The sequence below is a fragment of the Pezoporus wallicus genome, unplaced genomic scaffold (assembly GCF_028554395.1).
Source record: "Pezoporus wallicus isolate ANWC-B61680 ecotype Strahan unplaced genomic scaffold, APGP_CSIRO_Pwel_v1 contig_8476, whole genome shotgun sequence".
Lineage (NCBI taxonomy): Eukaryota > Metazoa > Chordata > Aves > Psittaciformes > Psittacidae > Pezoporus > Pezoporus wallicus.
The window spans coordinates 570,105-588,328 of NW_026641139.1; the positions used below are offsets into that span (position 1 = coordinate 570,105).

At 49.1% G+C, this 18,224-nt stretch overlaps 1 protein-coding gene across 2 annotated transcripts in view; it reads left to right on the forward strand.

Annotated features, from left to right (window-relative positions):
• Positions 1-3,244: 3,244 nt before the first annotated feature.
• Positions 3,245-18,224, forward strand: part of CSNK1G1 (casein kinase 1 gamma 1) — a 104,988-nt gene continuing 90,008 nt past the window's right edge. Inside the window, exon 1 of one of the 2 annotated variants that reach the window (XM_057422137.1) lies at positions 3,245-3,285. The gene's annotated coding sequence lies outside the window, so the exon portion shown is untranslated. The remainder of the gene's footprint in view (positions 3,286-18,224) is intronic. The other variant, XM_057422139.1, reaches the window with a different exon arrangement.

Sequence of the window (18,224 nt, forward strand, 5' to 3'; positions counted from 1 at the left end):
CTGCCTAAGAGCTCATCTCAGTCTCCCCTCTGGCAGGTTAAAGCCATTCCCCTTGGCCTGTCCCTACATCCCTTGTCCCAAGCCCCTCTCCAGGTTTCCTGGAGCCCCTTCAGGCACTGGAGCTGCTCTAAAGTCTCCCCTTCAGGAGCCTTCTCTTCTCCAGGCTGCCCCAGCCCAGCTCTCTCAGCCTGGCTCCAGAGCAGAGCTGCTCCAGCCCTCGCAGCATCTCCATGGCCTCCTCTGGACTTGCTCCAACAGCTCCATGTCCTTCTTGTGCTGTGACACCCAGGGCAGGGCACACTGCTCCAGGTGGAGCCTCAGGAGAGTGGAGCAGAGGAGGAGACTATGTTGAATTTTGAGTCTTAGGGGGCAGAATTATCTTTGAGCAAGAGGAAGTGATGGGACAGATCTTTTCCCACCCGCAGCGTCTGAAGCTTTTCCCTCTTCCAGTAATATGGAGTAATCACAAGCTGCTGCTGCTCCAGAGCATGTTCAAGCTTTTCCCAGCAGAGCCCTTCTCCCCTTGTGCCTGAAGCCAGGCAGACTGCACATTCCTGGGGGATCTCTCTGGGCTGGGTGGAAGGATCTCCTCCTGCTCCCGCCCCAGGGCCGTGCAGGGGGCAGATATCCCTGTGTGGGGACGCAAGACGGAGCGGTGGGAAAGGGTTGGGAGCTGCCGGGCTGCTGCCCTCTCAGCCCACAGAGGGAAATCCAGCGCGAGACCTCGGGGACCTCCTCACTGCACGTGCTGTGTCCAGTTACCATCACTGGCTCTTTCAGTTCCCACTCCTTGAAATGAAGTCTCCCTGCTTTGGATGATGCAATTTTAAGTTCAGGTACTGTGTGCTGATGTTAAGAGAGGTGCACAGGATGCCCTCTTGCACAGTTAATTTTGATGAATGCCAAGTGTGCCCATGTATATTCATGCTCTGGGGTGAATGATTAACAGGAGGTATTTCCATCAAGATCCTGACACCTTCTCATTCTATGTGGTTGCTCCTCTGCTTTCACTCTCCTACCAAAAAATGCTCTTTTAATTATGTTTTTCTCTGTGACTTTGTGGTTTTTTTTATCTCTTTGCATACTCACAGCATCACCCCAGAGGACACAAGGCCTCTTTGCGCTTGTGTCCTGCAGGATCCCTCCTGCCCATGCTGCTTGTGTCAGGGTTGTGCCGCCCTGTGCCTGATCCTGAACAGGAGCCTCATTGTCCTTCCCGATGTCCCGGACAAAGCGGTATTGTCCTTCCCACAGCTCCAGCCCGGCACCCTGCGGCATCGAGCCGGTTCATCCCAACAGGAGACGCCGCAGGGCTTTCAGGAATGATAGCAGGACATTTCCCCTCTGTTCATAACTCAGGAATCGGTCCAGCTCCCACCTGGCTTACTTGAGGATGAGGAGGTGAGCATCGGCTGGGAAAACCTCCCGTGGGACCGGCCCAACCTAACTGAAAGGTTTTTAGGTCATCTGCGTGCTCCTTTTGCTCCATACGTCTTTCAACATGGGGGCCTGTCTTGTGGTAGACTCCCAAGGGATTATCACAGGGCTAACGAGAATCTGCATGTTTAATATGACTGACCTAAAGAATGGCTTGGACTGAAATTCATAGAACCACAGAATCCCAGCCTGGTTTGTGCTAGAAAAGACCTTAAAGCTCATCCAGTCCCAACCCCTGCCACAGGCAGGGACCCCTTCCACTAGAGCAGCTTGCTCCAAGCCCCTGTGTCCAGCCTGGCCTTGAACACTGCCAGCGATGGGGCAGCCACAGCTTCTCTGGGCACCCTGTGCCAGCGCCTCAGCACCCTCACAGGGAAGAAATGTTTGATGATAAACAGTTTTTCAGGATTAAGATTTCTTGGGAGCTCCCAGATGGTTCAGAGCAGAAACTGGGAAAATTCAGGTGGCAGTGGGGTTTCTACTGAAGGACACAGCATATTTCAAACCACAAAGAGGGACATGGCTGCCCTGAGCCCTCTGCATCCTGCTTCAGAGTAACACCACAAGCTGCTTCCATGAATTTGTACCATTTTCTCCTTATGGCACTTAAAAAATGGGGGCTCTGAGTCTGAGTGTTGCAAAAGCACTTCTTCCCTCTTCCTTTTCATCCATGGTGAGGTCATGCTAATAGTGTTCTTCCTCTTTCCATGACTAAGATCCCAAAGAAACAAGAAGGGCAAAACAAGCTCATCCCAGAGGAGAGCTTGGGATCACAGAATCAGCCAGGTTGGAAAAACCCTTTAAGCTCATCCAGTCCACCTGTTCCCCAGCACTGCCAAGACCACCCCTAACCCATGGCATTGAGGCCTCATCTCCGCAGTGTGTGAACATTTGCAGGGACAGGGACTCCACCATCAGGGTGGGCTTTGAGGTGGCTGAATTAAGACAGTCTACTTTAGATATCAATAGGGAGTTCAAAGGTGCAATGTGGTACCTGAGCCGGCAGACTGCCCAGGTGTGGTAAAAGGAGAGTACACAAAAAAAAATACGGGGAAGTTTTACTAAAACTGAGCTTTTTTCCCCCACTCAATTACTGCACCAGGGGAAATTTTACAAGCCTGCCTCGGGAATTTGGGATACTGAGGAAAAGCGATCATTTGAACATGTACACTGTGGATCCAAGCAAGAGGTCCCGGTGGCTTTCCAGAAGTAACCCGTGAATCGTTTGTGGTCGGGGCAACGTGAGACACGTTTCCAGCTCCCGAGGGGGGGACACCTCAGGTGTTTGTGACCAGGGAATATCGCTCTTGTTTTCCCACCCAACACGCCCCTTTACAGACACCTCCCGCGGGTGCTGCGGGCGGAGGCGAGCGGGAGCCGCGCTTCCTCCATCGCTGGGGTTGATGTTTGTGGTTTATCGCCCCCCTCTGGGTGTTTAATCCCCTTTCACAGCCCGTTTTTCCCCTCTCACGGATGCGGCGCCTTTGCGCGGGAGGCCGAGCGCCAGCAGCGGCCCCGCTCCGCTCCCCCGGCCCCGCTCCGCTCCCCGCAGCCGCCGCGCTACTTCCGCCTAGCAACGCAACGCGGTTGCTAGGGCGAACCTGCCGCCGCGGCGCCCCGGAAGCGGTTGTGGGCGGCGCGGGCGCGCTGCTTCCATAGGGCGGTGCTCGGCGAAGGGCGGGGTAAGGGGTTGAGCGCTTCCGGGTCGGGGCCCTCCCCGTCGAGCGCGGCGGAGGGAGGAGCCGCGGCGGGGCGCGGGGAGAGCAGCGGCGGGGCCCAGCCCGGCCCGGCCCGGCCCGCCTCGCCTGCCGAGCCCAGCGCCGCCCAGCCCAGCGCCGCCGGACACAGGTACGGGCGCGGGGGGCCCCGGGGCCGCTGCTGCAGCTGGGCCTGGGTGGTGGCGGGGCGGTCGCTGCGCCCCGCGGCCGGGCCGCTTGTAGGGGCCGCGCCGCCCGCGGTGGCGGGGGAGGCTCCGCTGAGCTCGGAGCCGCGGGGCGGCCGCGGGTCTCCTGGGGCTCTCTCGGCTCCAGCCGGGCGGAGGCCGGGCACGGAGCGGCCGGGGGGCCGCAGGGGATTCCGTAGCTCTCCTGAGGAGCGCTGAGGGGGTCCGGCCGTTGGTGGAGCTGAGCTCCGGGGGTCCCTGTTCGTGTGTAAGGGAACCGGCCCGGTGAGAGGTGCAGTGACCTCACAATGGTTGCTCACGGGCGGCTTTCCCCGGGTGTTGTGGGCTGTGAGCTCGGTCACAAAGGGGGGACGTGGAAGGGGTGGCCTGGACACCCGCCCGCCGCGGGCTGTGGGTCAGTCCGCAGCTGGAGCAGGGCACTGCCAAGGAGGGGGCTGGAGGCAGCCTGGGGACTTTTCTTCTGAAGCTGATCGTGTTCTCAGGTGCGAGGGAAACAAAGCACTCCCTGGGAGTGTATTTATAGCTTCTTTGTGTGAAGAAGTTGTACATCCCCCCTGTATATGAAAAACGTGTGAGTGCTGTTTGGTGTTGTATGAAACTTTAAGGGTTGGGCTTCATCGCCTTGTCCAAGCTGCTTGTGAGGCTTCATCTTCCTTCCATGTACTGTGCTGATGCTGGCCATCCTTTTCAGCCTCTCAGCAGTGACTTTTCAGTTGGTAGGAAGCGTTGTGTACTGCGGCCGAGCTCATGGTCAATCTTCAGTCCACGCTGCCTCCTGTTCCCGGATTCATGGCAGGTTTTCCCTTCCCTGTTACGGTGTGTCGCTGTGTTCAGGTCCCACTGTCCTAGGTGTGATCTCAGACCTGGTTATTTTTTTTTTATCAGTGAGCTAATGCTTGTGTGTAACCGGCCTGTGCTGCCACTCCCCATGCACTCAGGACTTGCCTTTGCCTCCTCTCAGCTCCCTCCCCCTGGCTTGATTTACCTCAATAAACCATCTCAACCCCTAGTCTAGTGCTCTGGGGGTAACTTGGTGCCTGTCAGCCTGCCGGGAGAGGATGATGGGTGAACTGGGAAGCAGGAGCCTTGTTGCTGTTGAGAAGCTATTCCCAAATATCAGCAGCACTTTCACAGGTGTATTCCAAAAAGTACAAAGAGCACCTTTGAGCCCCGAGTCTGGGGAAGTTGCTCTCTTAATGCTGCAGGAGCCACGGAGGATTCCTCACTGCTTGCCAGTTGTTGAAGTTTTGGAAGTGTTGCCCAAGTGAAACGTTACTGATAGGAGAATTTGAAGTTTATCATGTTGCTGTTGTAGTGAGATGCATGGAGTGGTTGTCTCCATGTGAAGCCGGGCTGACACTGCAGCTCTTTGAGCCAGGGATGAGCTGGAGATGCTGCCAGTCCGTGTGTAGGGAATGTGAGCGCTGGTGGGGGGGTGACCAGATCAGAAAGTAATTTCAGTCTCATGGTGTGTAGAAAAAACAGTAATTCCTAGTGAAAGCCCCCAATGTACTTTGAGAGCATGGAGGGTGGTGGTGCAGACTGGCCAGGCAGTCTGTTCTCACACTGCAGGTCCTGCTGGCGGTGCGCTGCTTCAGCTGCAACTGCAGCCTTTGGGCAAAAATGCTGCCGACTCCAGTGAAACTGCAGACTGTCCCCTTGCTAAAACCAGGCTTTACGCTTACACTGTGCAGAAGTACGTAGGTGCAAGTCTTTCTTCAAACATCGTCTGCCCTGAAATTGTTTTTTCTGGACACAGCCAAGTGTCCTTCTGGCTCCGCCTTTGTTTCTTAAGAGCTGTTGGGCTGTGGGGAAGGCAAGGTGCAGCTCTCTGCTTTACCCTGCTGCGCTGTAGCAGCTTATTTGCACAGAATCATTAGTGTTGGAAGGGCACCCTGGAGATCATCTGGTCCAACGCCCTGCCAAGGCAGGGCCACACAGACCAGGTCACACAGGAGCATGTCCAGGTGGGTTTGGGATGTCTCCAGAGATAGAGACTGCACAGCCCCCCTGGGCAGCCTGTGCCAGGGCTCTGCCACTCCGTGACGGAAAGAAGTTCTTTCTTGTGTGGAGGTGAAACTTGTTTGTGTTTTAGTTCATGGCCATTGCTACTAGTCCTGTCACTGGGCACCCCTGGAAAGTGTCTGGCATCATCCTCCTGGCACCTGCGTTTGAGGTATTGATCTGCATTGATGAGATCCTCTCTTAGTCTGCTCTTCTCTAGACTAACCAGGCCCAGCTCTGGCAATCTGTCCTCCTGCTCTTGCTGGCATAGGCCAATTTGGGCTTCTTGTTGTCTTCTGCTATACTCCGGCCACAGTGGTGGACTGTACATACCTCTCTGTGTTTGTGTCTCTCCTTCGGTGCTTTCAGAAAGCACTCACCCTACAGCTTCTTATTTTCAGACCACACACACCAGCCTTGGCAGTTGCTCTTTTCCAAGTTCTCTGTTGATCTCTTCTGCACATGTGTTTGCTTAAAGCTAACCTGATTCCCACTGACCAAAGCAGGGAACAGAATGGCAGGGGAGGGCTTTCTGTGCTGCAGGTAATGTCTTTGTGCTGGGCTCCTTCACGTCTGAGGGAGCTTGGTGGCCCACGGGCCACAGCAACAAGCTAAAACCCAGTGTCTCACTTGGATTAAAGAGCCTTCCAGTTTGTAGTACTGTTTCTTGCGAAGTCTGAAGCCCACAACCTTGCCTCAGTCCAGTCCATCTATCTGGCTGTTCCGCAGGAGTTTTTATGCTGCTCCAGTTTTCTGTATTGACAACAGTTTGACTTCCTACAGCAAAGCTGCTGATGGAAAATGTTCTGGTGGGAGCGCTCGAGCAGGGAGGTTCACAGAACACCGTTGCGAGGGGAGCTGGGTGAGATCGAGTGCAGCCTTGTCCATGGACACTTCCTACCTTCCTTACACCCAGATTTGCTCCTTTTTGTGTTTTTTAAACTAATTTCCAGCTCTTCAGAAGCAATTGGCTGCTGTGTCTTTCAGGTTAACAGATTAAATTCTGTATAATGCCCTAAAAAGTGCTACCAGATGAGACCAGGAATCCACCTGACCCTGATCCTGCTTGCTAGGAGCTGCAGCAGATGTCTGAGTAGGGGAGTACACAAATACAGCAGATCTGATCAGGGGAAATGATGCTTTCTTCTTCTCTCTCCTATAGTTTATGCCCCCTCCTGAGCTGGGTGTTTGAATTTAGCAACCTTCACGCTTCTTTTCCATGGGTTTGTCCTCTCGCTTGGAGCCATCTTGATGTTCATTGCCTTGTAGAGAGAGACACAAAGCTGGCCACTGAGTGTGTAGGCTACATATTGCATGGCCTGCACGTGAGGGAGAGACAGAAAAGAATGGGGGTGTCCAAAAAAAGCCCAGAAAGAAATAAATGACTTCTTTGCTTTCTCCGTAACATTCACAGTTTTAGCAAACTATATTTTTCTGGTGGTCTTTTGGCTGGGATGAATTGGCCTTGTCTGTTGAGACTTCCCTTTCCAGATCTCTTTTCCTTGCTCTTTGTGTCACTGCCAGCTCTGCTCCACCTCCTCGAGATGGGTGTTAGCAGGACGGGTGGCACACATGGCTGGCGGCAGAGGTGCTGCTCAGATCAGAAGGGGATGTTTATGGTGTTGTGCCTCTTCAGAAAACACTGGGAGCTGTGGATTTGTGTTTTATTTATGTTATTGTCTCTGATTACAGACGTTCTGCCCATTCCATAGTGATCAAAGCACCATGGAGCTCATTTTTTTGTGGAATACTCTGCTGCAGCCCTGGTGTCCTGTTTCCCAGTGCTGGCTCGAGATCAGTCTGTCATATTTTTTGTCAAGTTGAAGTTAGGGTGGTTGTTCCTGATGTGCTGTGCTTTGAATTGTGTCACCCACTCATATCACGAGATTTTACTGCAATTTCTTAGAGTCATTGCTCTTACTTACTGATCATGTTGAATTATTCACAGTAACAAATGTTGGCATCTTCGTACTGCCTTCTCTTGCACAGCTTGGTGTAGCAGAGCAGAGTCCTTTGGCCAGTCCCCTCCACTACAAAATTGACCAGTGGTGCTTTTCTTCCTCTTCCTTTACCCTTTTTTAACCAGTTATTTTATATATGTGAGGGATTTTTCTTTTTATCCTAGAGTTTTGTTCTCCAAAGAGCTTTGAAGTATCTTGTCATGCAGTATATTTGTTTGGGTTTTATTTTCAGTTAACTGTCTGCTGCCTTTTCCTTATTCACACACTGTCTCCTGCAAAAGAAGGAAGGAAAAAAAATAGACAACAACCTCTAACTGACTCCTGAGACATGACTTCATTTTGTAAAATATAATTAGCCCTGCATCCATTTAGATGGTTCTTTAGGACAGTTTTGATGTGCCCGGCCTGGCTGCCTGGTTTGTGGTTGCTCAGATGGCCCTGAATGGTTCCAGTGAAAGCTGGAAGAAAGGGTCTTTCAGGTACCCTCGTGCAGCTTCAACCAAGAAACTCTGCAGAGATCTCCCCATCTTCCTCCTGTGTGATTCTGTATGGCAGGGGAAGTCGTTGCTGGCACCTTGTCTTCTGAGTGGTCCTCTGCCTCCCAAAGCCTTATTCGCTGGGCTTCCCTTCCTGGAGGCAAGGAGGGAGAGTGGAGATGGCCAAGCTCAGCACAGTGTGTGTCAAAACCAGTTTTAACTGCTGGGAGACATTGTCTTGATTATTGAACCCAGTAAGAAATCATGTGACTTTTTAATATCTCTTTTTTATTTTTTTATATATATATATATATAAAAGAGTCTTACAAAATTTTATTTCATTTCCTTCTTGGACACTCAGCCTCACTGTGTTGACTGGGTTGGATTCTTGGCTTCTATAACTTTTATGGCATGGTGAGATCGCATGGTGGGGGCTCATCTCAATACTCCATCCTCCATTCAAGATAAAGGCAAGAACTGCTGCTTCCAGTGCCTAAAGGGGCTGCAGGAAACCTGGAGAGGGGCTTTGGACAAGGGCCTGTAGGACAGGCCAAGGGGAATGGCTTTAACCTGCCAGAGGGGAGACTGAGATGAGCTCTTAGGCAGAAGCTCTTCCCTGGGAGGGTGCTGAGGCGCTGGCACAGGGTGCCCAGAGAAGCTGTGGCTGCCCCATCGCTGGCAGTGTTCAAGGCCAGGTTGGACACAGGGGCTTGGAGCAAGCTGCTCTAGTGGAAGGTGTCCCTGCCCGTGGCTGGGATTCGGAACTGTACCAGTCTGGGATTCTATGTAGAGGTGAAATGTCAGACTTACATGCTGACTTCACCACTATATTCCTTACTAAATCACCTTAGACTTTTGTGGGGTTTTTTGTGTTTTTTTTTGTTGTTGTTGTTTTTTTTGTTGTTTTTTTTTGTTGTTTTTTTTAGTACTGTGAAGAGGCATTATTTGAACTTGTAAAATACAATTTATTTCTTTTGAAATTTTGTTTTTCCTTTTTTCTCCCCCTTTTTTTTTCATCTCCTGAGGCACTGCCTGCCTTTTTAAAGACCACTTATTTCTAGAAGTTGGTAAAACCACTGGTGAAACACAATCAGTGTGGGAGTACCACCATTTTCTCATGGCTTTTCATACATTATTCCTTCTTTTAAGATCTGTTTAGAGCACCTCATCTTCCAAACGTATAGGTGCCGCTTACCAAAGCAGAAGATTCCGACAGGTTTGCTTGTCTGTGAGCAAATCTCTTCTGGGTAACAATTTAATAGCTTGAGGAGTTGACAGCAGTTCCACCCTGAAGATTAGCCTGACAGTTTCTGCTTTGTGCAAAACAATTGAATACCTTGGATTTACTCCTTCTGGCATTTAATATGGCAATTGGGGATCCTCGGTGGTGAGATGGGAAAACCGTTCTCCTGTCTGCCTCTGCTCTCCTCCATTATTTAATTTTCTTTTCTACCTTATGCTTATGTTCCAGTATTCCTTTAGGCTTGGAACAGTGTGGCTGTTTACTAAGAAGTGAGAGTTTCATTGCAGTCCTGAATCTGCTGTGGTTTCCTCTTCCCAAAGCAGTTGTGTTTCTGTAGGCTTCCAGGAGGAGCTGGCCATATTGCACATGGTGCTTTAGATGAGGCCACATCATTTATTCAGTATCCTGAGTGGTAGCTTTTCTATATACGTGTCCTAATGTCTGTTGGTACAGCATTGTGAGTTCATGCATTCCATGATGATGCTGAGAGAGCTCTGGAGTACTGGCTTCCTTTAGAGGTGTTTCCAACGTGCAAGCAACCACTGTACTTCAGTGCTGAAGTTAGTGAATTTCTAGAAGAACCCTGATTGAACTCTGAAGACAACCAGTCTGGAGTGTGTGTGTCTTCAAGGTACTTGTTTTACATTGCAAAATATGGTCGCTTCCATCTTGGCCTTTGCTCGGTAGCTCAGTTAATGATTGAGCTCCTCTAATGTAGCAGAAAATCTCGGGTGCTGGTGAGGTTGGAACCTGCATCTATGCATTTGATTTTCTTTGTTGCACCTGTAGTGAGGGCAATATCATGCTTGTAGAAATAACATGCCAAACTCAGTGTTCCTTTGCCAGCTGTAGCATGTTCATTTGTGGGGTTTAAGTCAGAGGATGGATTTGGACACATTCATTTTGCTTCCTTCACATTAATAGAGAGCACTCTACATGAAAAAACATGAAGGAAATCTGTCTGCATCTGTCTAGTATTCATATCAAAGAGGGGCATTGAAACTGAGTTACTCTTTATCTTGGATAAAGTTCTTTAGGTGGGTTTCTGAAGAGTAGCAATTTTAAGCATCTCAAACTTTCTGGGTCTTCAAGGTTTCATCACTTGTGACTCAAAATTCTGTGTAGCTCTGACTTCTTAAAAGTCTGTTAAACAAATGAGAGGAATCCTTGTAAAATACAGCTTGTAATATTGTTCCCTCAACGGTGCCAGTTCTGATTGGAGCAAGTCCAGAAGAGGCCATGGAGATGCTGCGAGGGCTGGAGCAGCTCTGCTCTGGAGCCAGGCTGAGAGAGCTGGGCTGGGGCAGCCTGGAGAAGAGAAGGCTCCTGAAGGGGAGACCCGAAAGCAGCTCCAGTGCCTAAAGGGGCTGCAGGAAAGCTGGAGAGAGGCTTGGGACAAGGGCCTGTAACGACAGGCCAAGGGGAATGGCTTTAAGCTGCCCGAAGGGAGACTGAGATGAGCTCTTAGGCAGAAGCTCTTCCCTGTGAGGGTGCTGAGGCGCTGGCACAGGGTGCCCAGAGAAGCTGTGGCTGCCCCATCGCTGGCAGTGTTCAAGGCCAGGTTGGACACAGGAGCTGGGAGCAAGCTGCTCTAGTGGAAGGGGTCCCTGCCTGTGGCAGGGGTTGGGACTGGAGGAGTTTTAAGGTCCCTTCAACCCAAAGCATGCTATGATTCTATGATTATTCACCTCTTCTCAAGTTTGGTACAAGCTGCTTAATTGGAAGTCTTGTAGAAACCCTGTTTTCTGGCTGTCCTTAGGTATCTTGTAACTGTCTTCCTCTGTAATGTCCAAGTCTGGTTTCTACAATGTGTTTTTATTTCCTAGATTTCAACAGAACAAGTCTCAACGAACAAATTAAACCTAAGAACCTGCAACATCTTATTCTAATGAAGCAGAGACCACATACTTTGTAGTTGTCTCATTTAGAGTCCAAGTTAGACTTCAAAGGTCTCACCTTTAGGAGGTTCATGAAGACTTGTTCTTGCTGTTGCTTTTTGGCAGGGCTGCAGTAGCAGGTAACAACGCTCTTGTTTGCCCTGGGAGGGAGGGCTGGGGGCAGCATGTGCTTTAAGTAGCTTCTTAGGTAGAAATAAACCCTTCCACAATACCTGCTCTGTGTGTATCCACTGAGTAGTGAGGTTCTTCCTCATCCTGAAAAACGTTCTCCCTGTGTTGGCAGTTCTGTCTTGCTTGCCATGGACTTCATCAGTTGGCGGAGCATCAGTGCCAGGTTAGGTGATTTGGAGGCCTTGGAGTTCACTCTGCAGCTGAGATCAGGCCCATAGCCACTTCACCATCTGATATTGCTTCCCAGCTGTCCTCTGTTTGGAAAGGTTTTGGCAGGTTTCTAGTTCTGAAAAAGCTCAGTGAGGTGTTGGCAGCACTCAGGCTTCAGTTTTACTGGTGATAGATGCAACACCACTGATGGTAAATCAGAGTTAGGTTGTGCTCTGCTTCTGTGAGAAGAATCTCTCCACCAAGATTGATGTTATTCAGTGGTTAAGATCCAAAATTGGTATTAGGCTCCAAACCAACACGCAGACCTTTGGTTTTGTCGGGATTTACTGGATACAGCTCTGGTACTTGTGTTTTTGTCAGTCCTAAATGTTAGTAGTCACTGTGCATGCCAGAGTTGCCTTCACTTGTCAGGATCTAGGATGGGGAGCTGGTGTTTTGGAGCCTCTTGTTCTTTCTGGTTTCTACAGAAAACAGAGTGCTTCAGCGTTAAGGAGACAACAGGATTGAAGGCAGGGGGTTGGGTGTAACTTGTTGGCTGCTGTGGGGATGCTCAGGGTTTTGGCTTGGAGGATCCAGGCTGGGGGGGCTCAAGGGTCTCGTCATCCTCCAGCTGGAGATGCTGCTGGACAGGTCTGGATGAAAGAGCAGCTGCATCTGACCATCAACTGTTCAGGCAGCCCTTTGTGTTACCATCCATTTGCAGAGGCTTGAGGGGATGGAGCATGGCTTCCATCTGTCTTGTGGGGCCATGTGCTCAATATCTAGTTTAAGAATCTTTCTGCTTCTCTGGATGTGGTGCAGTCTTCTTGGTAATCCTGGTTTTGGTGGTGTGATTGAACTACCATTCTTGTTTGGGTTTTTCGCACCAAACCAGGTTCTTCAGCGTCTCTGAGGGCAAGCAGGGCTGAGGCAGAGAGTGGAGATATTCCCCAGCAGTGTCTTGAAACCAGATTCTTTAACTTTTGTTTTTCTGTGGGTGGATTCTGTTGAACACTTGCAGCTATCCCAGATGTGAAGCCACAGTCTAGCGCTGTGGTCCTATGGGCTCATAGCTGACACTGATCCTAACACCCAACCCAGCTCAAGAACCTGAGTCATCACTGTCTTTTTAGGTTGGCAAATTATTAAACGCTTTACAAAGCTGTTCCCTGTGACATCTTTTGGTAACCCAGGGCTTGTCTTCACAAACTGTTCAATCAGCCTCTGCTAACATTTACAAGAGCTTGCAGTAATTCCCTCTGTTCTCGTTGATCCGCTCTTCTGTGGCGTGTTAGGACTGTAGTGTGAGGCGTGTTAGAGTAGGAAATATGCTTGCTAAGGAGGTGTTCTAAAATACATTTGTGCTGAAACCCCATCTGTTAAATCTTCTTGAGCTTCTCTTAATGCTGCTGACGTTGAGCGTAGTAATAGTTTATACCTCTCCAGTAGCCTTACAACGGTATCGCAGGGTCCTGGTTCTAGTGTTGGCTGGTATTCACATACATATCCTCTTTGAGGAATTGAGATCATGCTCCCCATTAATAGCTTTGAGATCATTTGCAATTAAATGGAGTCAAGTCTTCCAAGGGATTTACTCTTGGAACCAGTGCTCAGCACCAGTATCGGAGCTACCCATAACTAACACACTTGCCTGAGGCACAGGTGGCTAAATTTAGTCTTCTAGCAAGCTTGCTCTGACCTTGTGTTACAAGGACTTCTCCTTGTGCCTATAGCAAAACGTAAAGGCTGCTTTTCTGTGGTTGACAGAGCTCTGAGGCTTGGTGACGCCAGAAAGCTTTTTGTGTTGGATCATTGGCTGCCGCTTCCAGTGCCGCTGCCGGCAGTGCTTAACTCTATGCCTGAATGCAGTTCAAAAGGCCTACAAAGCCATCCTCACTGGGAGCTGTTACAGCTTCAAAGACAACAGATGTGACTTGGTGCGCAGAGCAGTTTACTTGGTAATGAACATTTCTAATTGACAGCTACACTGAAGATTAAGGATTGAAGGTGGAAGTCGAATCGAAGTGGCTTTGTTACAGATGCAGTTTCCTAACTGTGAATGGTAATGTCTGCCTTTGAGGCAGCATTAAGTTTATCTGTGCAAAATAGCACTTTATTCCAGCTTCTGGAAGAAGTTTTTGGTGTGTGTGAGGTGGTGCACAGAGGTAGATGGTTCTGGCATCTGCTTTATTGCATGTGTTTGCTTCCTTGTGTGAAGTGAGACTTGTCCTCCGTGTTCAACTGTAGCAGCTTTTTGTTAAGGCTGCTGCTAATTAAATACATAATTCACCCTATGAGTGTAATGAAGGTGCCTTCCATGTGTAATCAGACTTCTGGAGCTCTTCTGCCACCCTCAAAAAGTGCCCAACTTCTCTGAAGTTGGTAGCACGCTGCCGGCTGGGTTGGAGAAGTTGTTGCTGGGAAGTCAAACAGGATTTTCAAGGGTCTAGTGTGCTTGCTGATGTTCAGGATGCAGTGGGGGCTTGTGAAAGAAACTCTTGCAGGTGAGTGGGCAAACCCTGTATTGTTTGCCATGGAAATGGCTTGGGACTGTCGGGATTTGTCTCCCTTTGGCATTGACTTAGTTGTCATTAGCACGCTGGTTTCTTGGTTGCTACAGGTAGTAGGCGTTGTTTTATTTTTTGGAGGGCTGAAGTATGAATTTAATTAAGGACCAGGGTCACTGGGTAATATGCAGAGTGAACTTCAGTGGGGGTGTGTGTGACTGTATCTGTTGCGTTGTGTGCTTCTGGTGGTGGCATCTTCAGCACAGCAGAGTTGGAAGCATGCAGAGCAGGCAGCTGAGTTCAAAGCAGGAGAGCAGTTGCCCATGCTGGGGGGAGTAAAATGTCCGGGACTGTCAGGATTGGAAGGGTTTCTCTAAAAAGTAGGCAGCAAACTTCTGGATTATGTTGTTCTAGGAGTTTGTGGAAGCTGATGGCTTAGATGCGTTCAAAATCCTGGCTCAGCATGTCTGGAAAATGAACGCTGGTAGGACTGGGCAGTTGTGTCCATGCCAACATCTACAATCCAGTACAGCATACTGCGGCTCATGTGCTTCAAGGTGGGATGGATATCTGAAACCATGCAGGTAATAAAATTAGAAATAAGGGATAAACAAAGTAATTGAACATGAAGTTCTTGGTCCCTTTAAAAGGGAAAAATTCTTGAAATTCCACCTTTTTTGTGCAGGAAGTGGGAGGAGGTGATCATAATGCTTCCCTTCAGCTTTCCTAGTGTGGGCTCGTGACCAGCAGGCAGCCAGGCGTTCCTTGCTGGCAGTGATGGGCTGTTGACCCAGAACGGGGCAGGGACACGATGAGGGAAGCATGCATCTATTAATGTCCTACTCTGCCTTGTACTAACTACATGGAGTACATACAACGATGACTGCAGCGCTTTGCTGCTACTGTTTTGCTTGTGTTCATGTCATGGCTCACCAATTTGGATTGCTTTTTAGTTTCTTAGCTTGCTGATCTGTGCCTGCTAAAATCTAGTTTTAATCAGCAATTGGACTGTTAAACCAGTAGCCTTTTAGTATGGTTGAGGAGCTGTTCATGTAGTTTTGTACCTAGACATGAAACCTGGTGTCTCAATACCTTTCCTGGTATTGAAACCTTCTGTTGTGGAGCATTAAAAGCTTGTGAGGCTGTGGTGGTAACTGCTGTGCCCGAAAGGGGAGGTTTTGGTTCTGCCTTTCCCATACACTGCTGCTGGTGCTCGTCAAACCTGTTCCTGAGCTGCCTTAGCTCTCCAACCTGGCACAAAGCTCTCCAAGGATCACTGGGTTGGTTTTCTTGTGTTGCTATAATGAGTTAGACTTGTTCACAAATGGGTCCGATAAGCACATGCAGGGGAGAAACAAGCAGAAAATCTTGCTGGGGGTTGCTGCAGCTCTTTGGTTGCCCCATCTCATGGAGAACATGCTTGGGTTTTCCTTCAAAGATCCTGTTTCATCCTGGTACCAGTTCTAGACTGCAAATGTCTTCCCAGCTTTTGGGCCACATGTGGGTTGTTGATCTGTCCTAAATGGGGTTTGCACCTGGAAGAGGAGAGTCAGAAGGGATAACCAGGAGCTGCAAAGAACCTGAAGCCTACAAAAACTCTTGAGGAGCAGCAGAGGCCTTGATGAATGGAGGTTAGTAGACTTTTCTCTGGAAGAGTCACCTCCTCTTTGGAGGGCCAGTGGTGTCACCTGAGTGCATGAGAAGCTTCCTGAACCTGTCAGGTGAGGGTCTCAGATATCTGCATTTGGCTTCCTAGCTTGTGCTTAAGCTTGAGGAGGAGCATCAGCTGAGCAGGCTGTTCTAAAGAGCATTACATTACAAGTCTGTTAATGATTCAGTAAACCAGTGTAGTAAGTGGGGGAACGTAGAGCAAATCGTCCTTGTTGCAGCAGGTGGGAGAGGCAAGTGCTGTAGCAGATCTTGTGACTCTCTTCTTCAAAAGCATATGAAGAGCCAACAGCAGCTCATCCTCAGCTGTGAATCAAAAGGATCTGCAAGAAAACTCCTTGGACTAAATAGGATTTCTCTATTTATTTTTTTTTAAATATGGTTGTATGAAGGTGCATGTTGGGATTCACACTGGGAATGTGGACTCTGCCGTGTCGAAGAAGATAAATGCCATTTGGGACAACTTCTTTTACTCTTAGGGCTTTTTTTCCCCAGAGGGACTGGGAGTGGAAACATTTCTTGTGCAGACGCTAGAAGAATGTCAACTGTGTGACTCATGGAACCCAGAAAGGGAACCTGAGAAAAGAAGAGGCAGAAAAAATGCAAACTATGAGCCCAGTGCACTGTGATAATAGTAATCATGCAGCGTGTGAACCAGGTAGTGTGTGTGTTAGAGGAAGATGTAAAGTGAGAGAGTGTGTAGGGGCACTTAAGACAGATTGCAATCAGAGTGTTCCTTAAAGCCTCTTTCGATAAGATAGAGTTCAAAATCCCACTTTTAAATATTTATGGTACCTCAGTGTTTGATGGAGGTGGATGCTCCCTTTCCGTGGTCCTCTCTCAACTCACAGCAGCCAGGCTGGTACTTGGTGCTCTCTTGTTGGGTAACCCCCGCTCTTGTTTCAGGTGGAGCCAAATAGGAAGGAAACTCTCTTCCTTTGCTGTGAGGAAAAACTAAGAGCAAAAAGCAGATGTTTCATGTGAAGATGGGTGGTGGTTTTCCCAGAGCCACACACTACCTTTCTTCAGGCTGCTGCTTTCTTGCACCGTGTCTGCAGCTGCTGGGGGAGAAGAATGTTAAATCATCTGGAATTGCAAAGTAAAATACTCCCAGGGTGGGCTTTCCCAGTTTGAGTTTCAAGCTTTGGAGGCTGTATCCAACAGATCAGGGTTTCAGGAGTGGAGGTGAGCACTGGAAGGATGAAATATAGTTACCTTCATGAGCATCCTCAACACGGCCATGACATCTCTGTGTGCTCAGGCTGAGATGTTGTTCATGTAATAATGAATGATTCTTTGCTTCTGGAAACACGTAGTCTAGTTCCATGTTGGGATTATCACAACTGGGTATAACATAAGTAACCTTATATAATGATATATAATTTAGAGTAAGCAGGTCTCTGTTCCTGATGAGCCAAAGGATTTAAAGAATTTCACGTTGTGATACATGTGTCATGAGTAGACTCTTACCTGAACTTGCCCGCATGCGTTCCCTAAATTCTGTAGTCTCCTTGTCTTATTTGAGGCACTGTCCTGGTCCCTTTCATCACAAAAACCAGTTCTGAAGGCGTCAGTGGTCTGCTGATAACGAAAGGTGGGCTTCCTGTTCCTCATTAGAAGTGGATTTCAGCAGCTCTTTGGGAATGTGCAACACACACACACCGAGATCAGAGTCAGGCATCCCACTGGATAACTCAAGAAATATTTGCTGCCTTCTTTTTGTAAAGGCAGGACTGAGAGCTAGACCTTCTTGCAGCAGTCCCTTGCTATGTTTGAAATGTGTGAGCTACTCATGAGTCAAAGGAGCTGAGTGAGAGATATCAAATGGGTTTTTCAAGCAGCAGTATTTTTAGGTTTTGGGTTTTTTTACCTGGGTGTCAGACAATAACTACTGTTCTGAGCAGTGCCCAATACAGTGCTACAGTAAAAGCTGTCTCTCTAGTTGAGCACAATGAATGTAGAAGTCAGCTTTGGGGTGTATTCAGGGAGGAATTCACAAATTACTGAGTTCAAGGAGGAGCTTTGTTTCAAGGCTGCACTTGTGAAGGCATTTAGCTTTGTGTCCAGCTCGCTGCCAGGCATTGAGCAGACTTAGTTTTGATGAAAGGACAGCAAAATCTACCCAACAAGGTATGATTTTTCCTGGTTCGACACTGATGCTTTCCCTGTTTTGAGGGCAAGCAGCCTTAATGTGGAGTTTGGGACCTTTCTGCTTTGCTGCTGCTCTGCTGTCACTAGACATAGGTTTCAATATCTATTGGTAATTGGGAAATAGTATTAAAGAATATATATTCCAGCTAGTCAGCACATAATGATGCTTGTTTAGTCTGTTAGCCTCTTGCTCTTTCCCTTCTGACAAGAAGGCTTGTTCGGCCTGGAGAAGAGAAGGCTCCTGAAGGGGAGCCCTTAGAGCAGCTCCAGTGCCTAAAGGGGCTGCAGGAAACCTGAAGAGGGGCTTGGGACAAGGGCCTGTAGGAACAGGCCAAGGGGAATGGCTTTAACCTGCCCGAGGGGAGACTGAGCTGAGCTCTTAGGCAGAAGCTCTTCCCTGGGAGGGTGCTGAGGCGCTGACACAGGGTGCCCAGAGAAGCTGTGGCTGCCCCAACCCTGGCAGTGTTCAAGGGCAGGTTGGACACGGGCTTGGAGCAAGCTGCTCTAGTGGAAGGGGTCCCTGCCTGTGGCAGGGGTTGGAGCTGGATAAGCTTTAAAGTCCCTTCAACCCAAACCTGGCTGGGATTCGAAGAAGGGGTTATTTCTATTTAGCTGACATCAAAGGGTCAGCAGTGTGTTAGGTCAAGTCAACAAA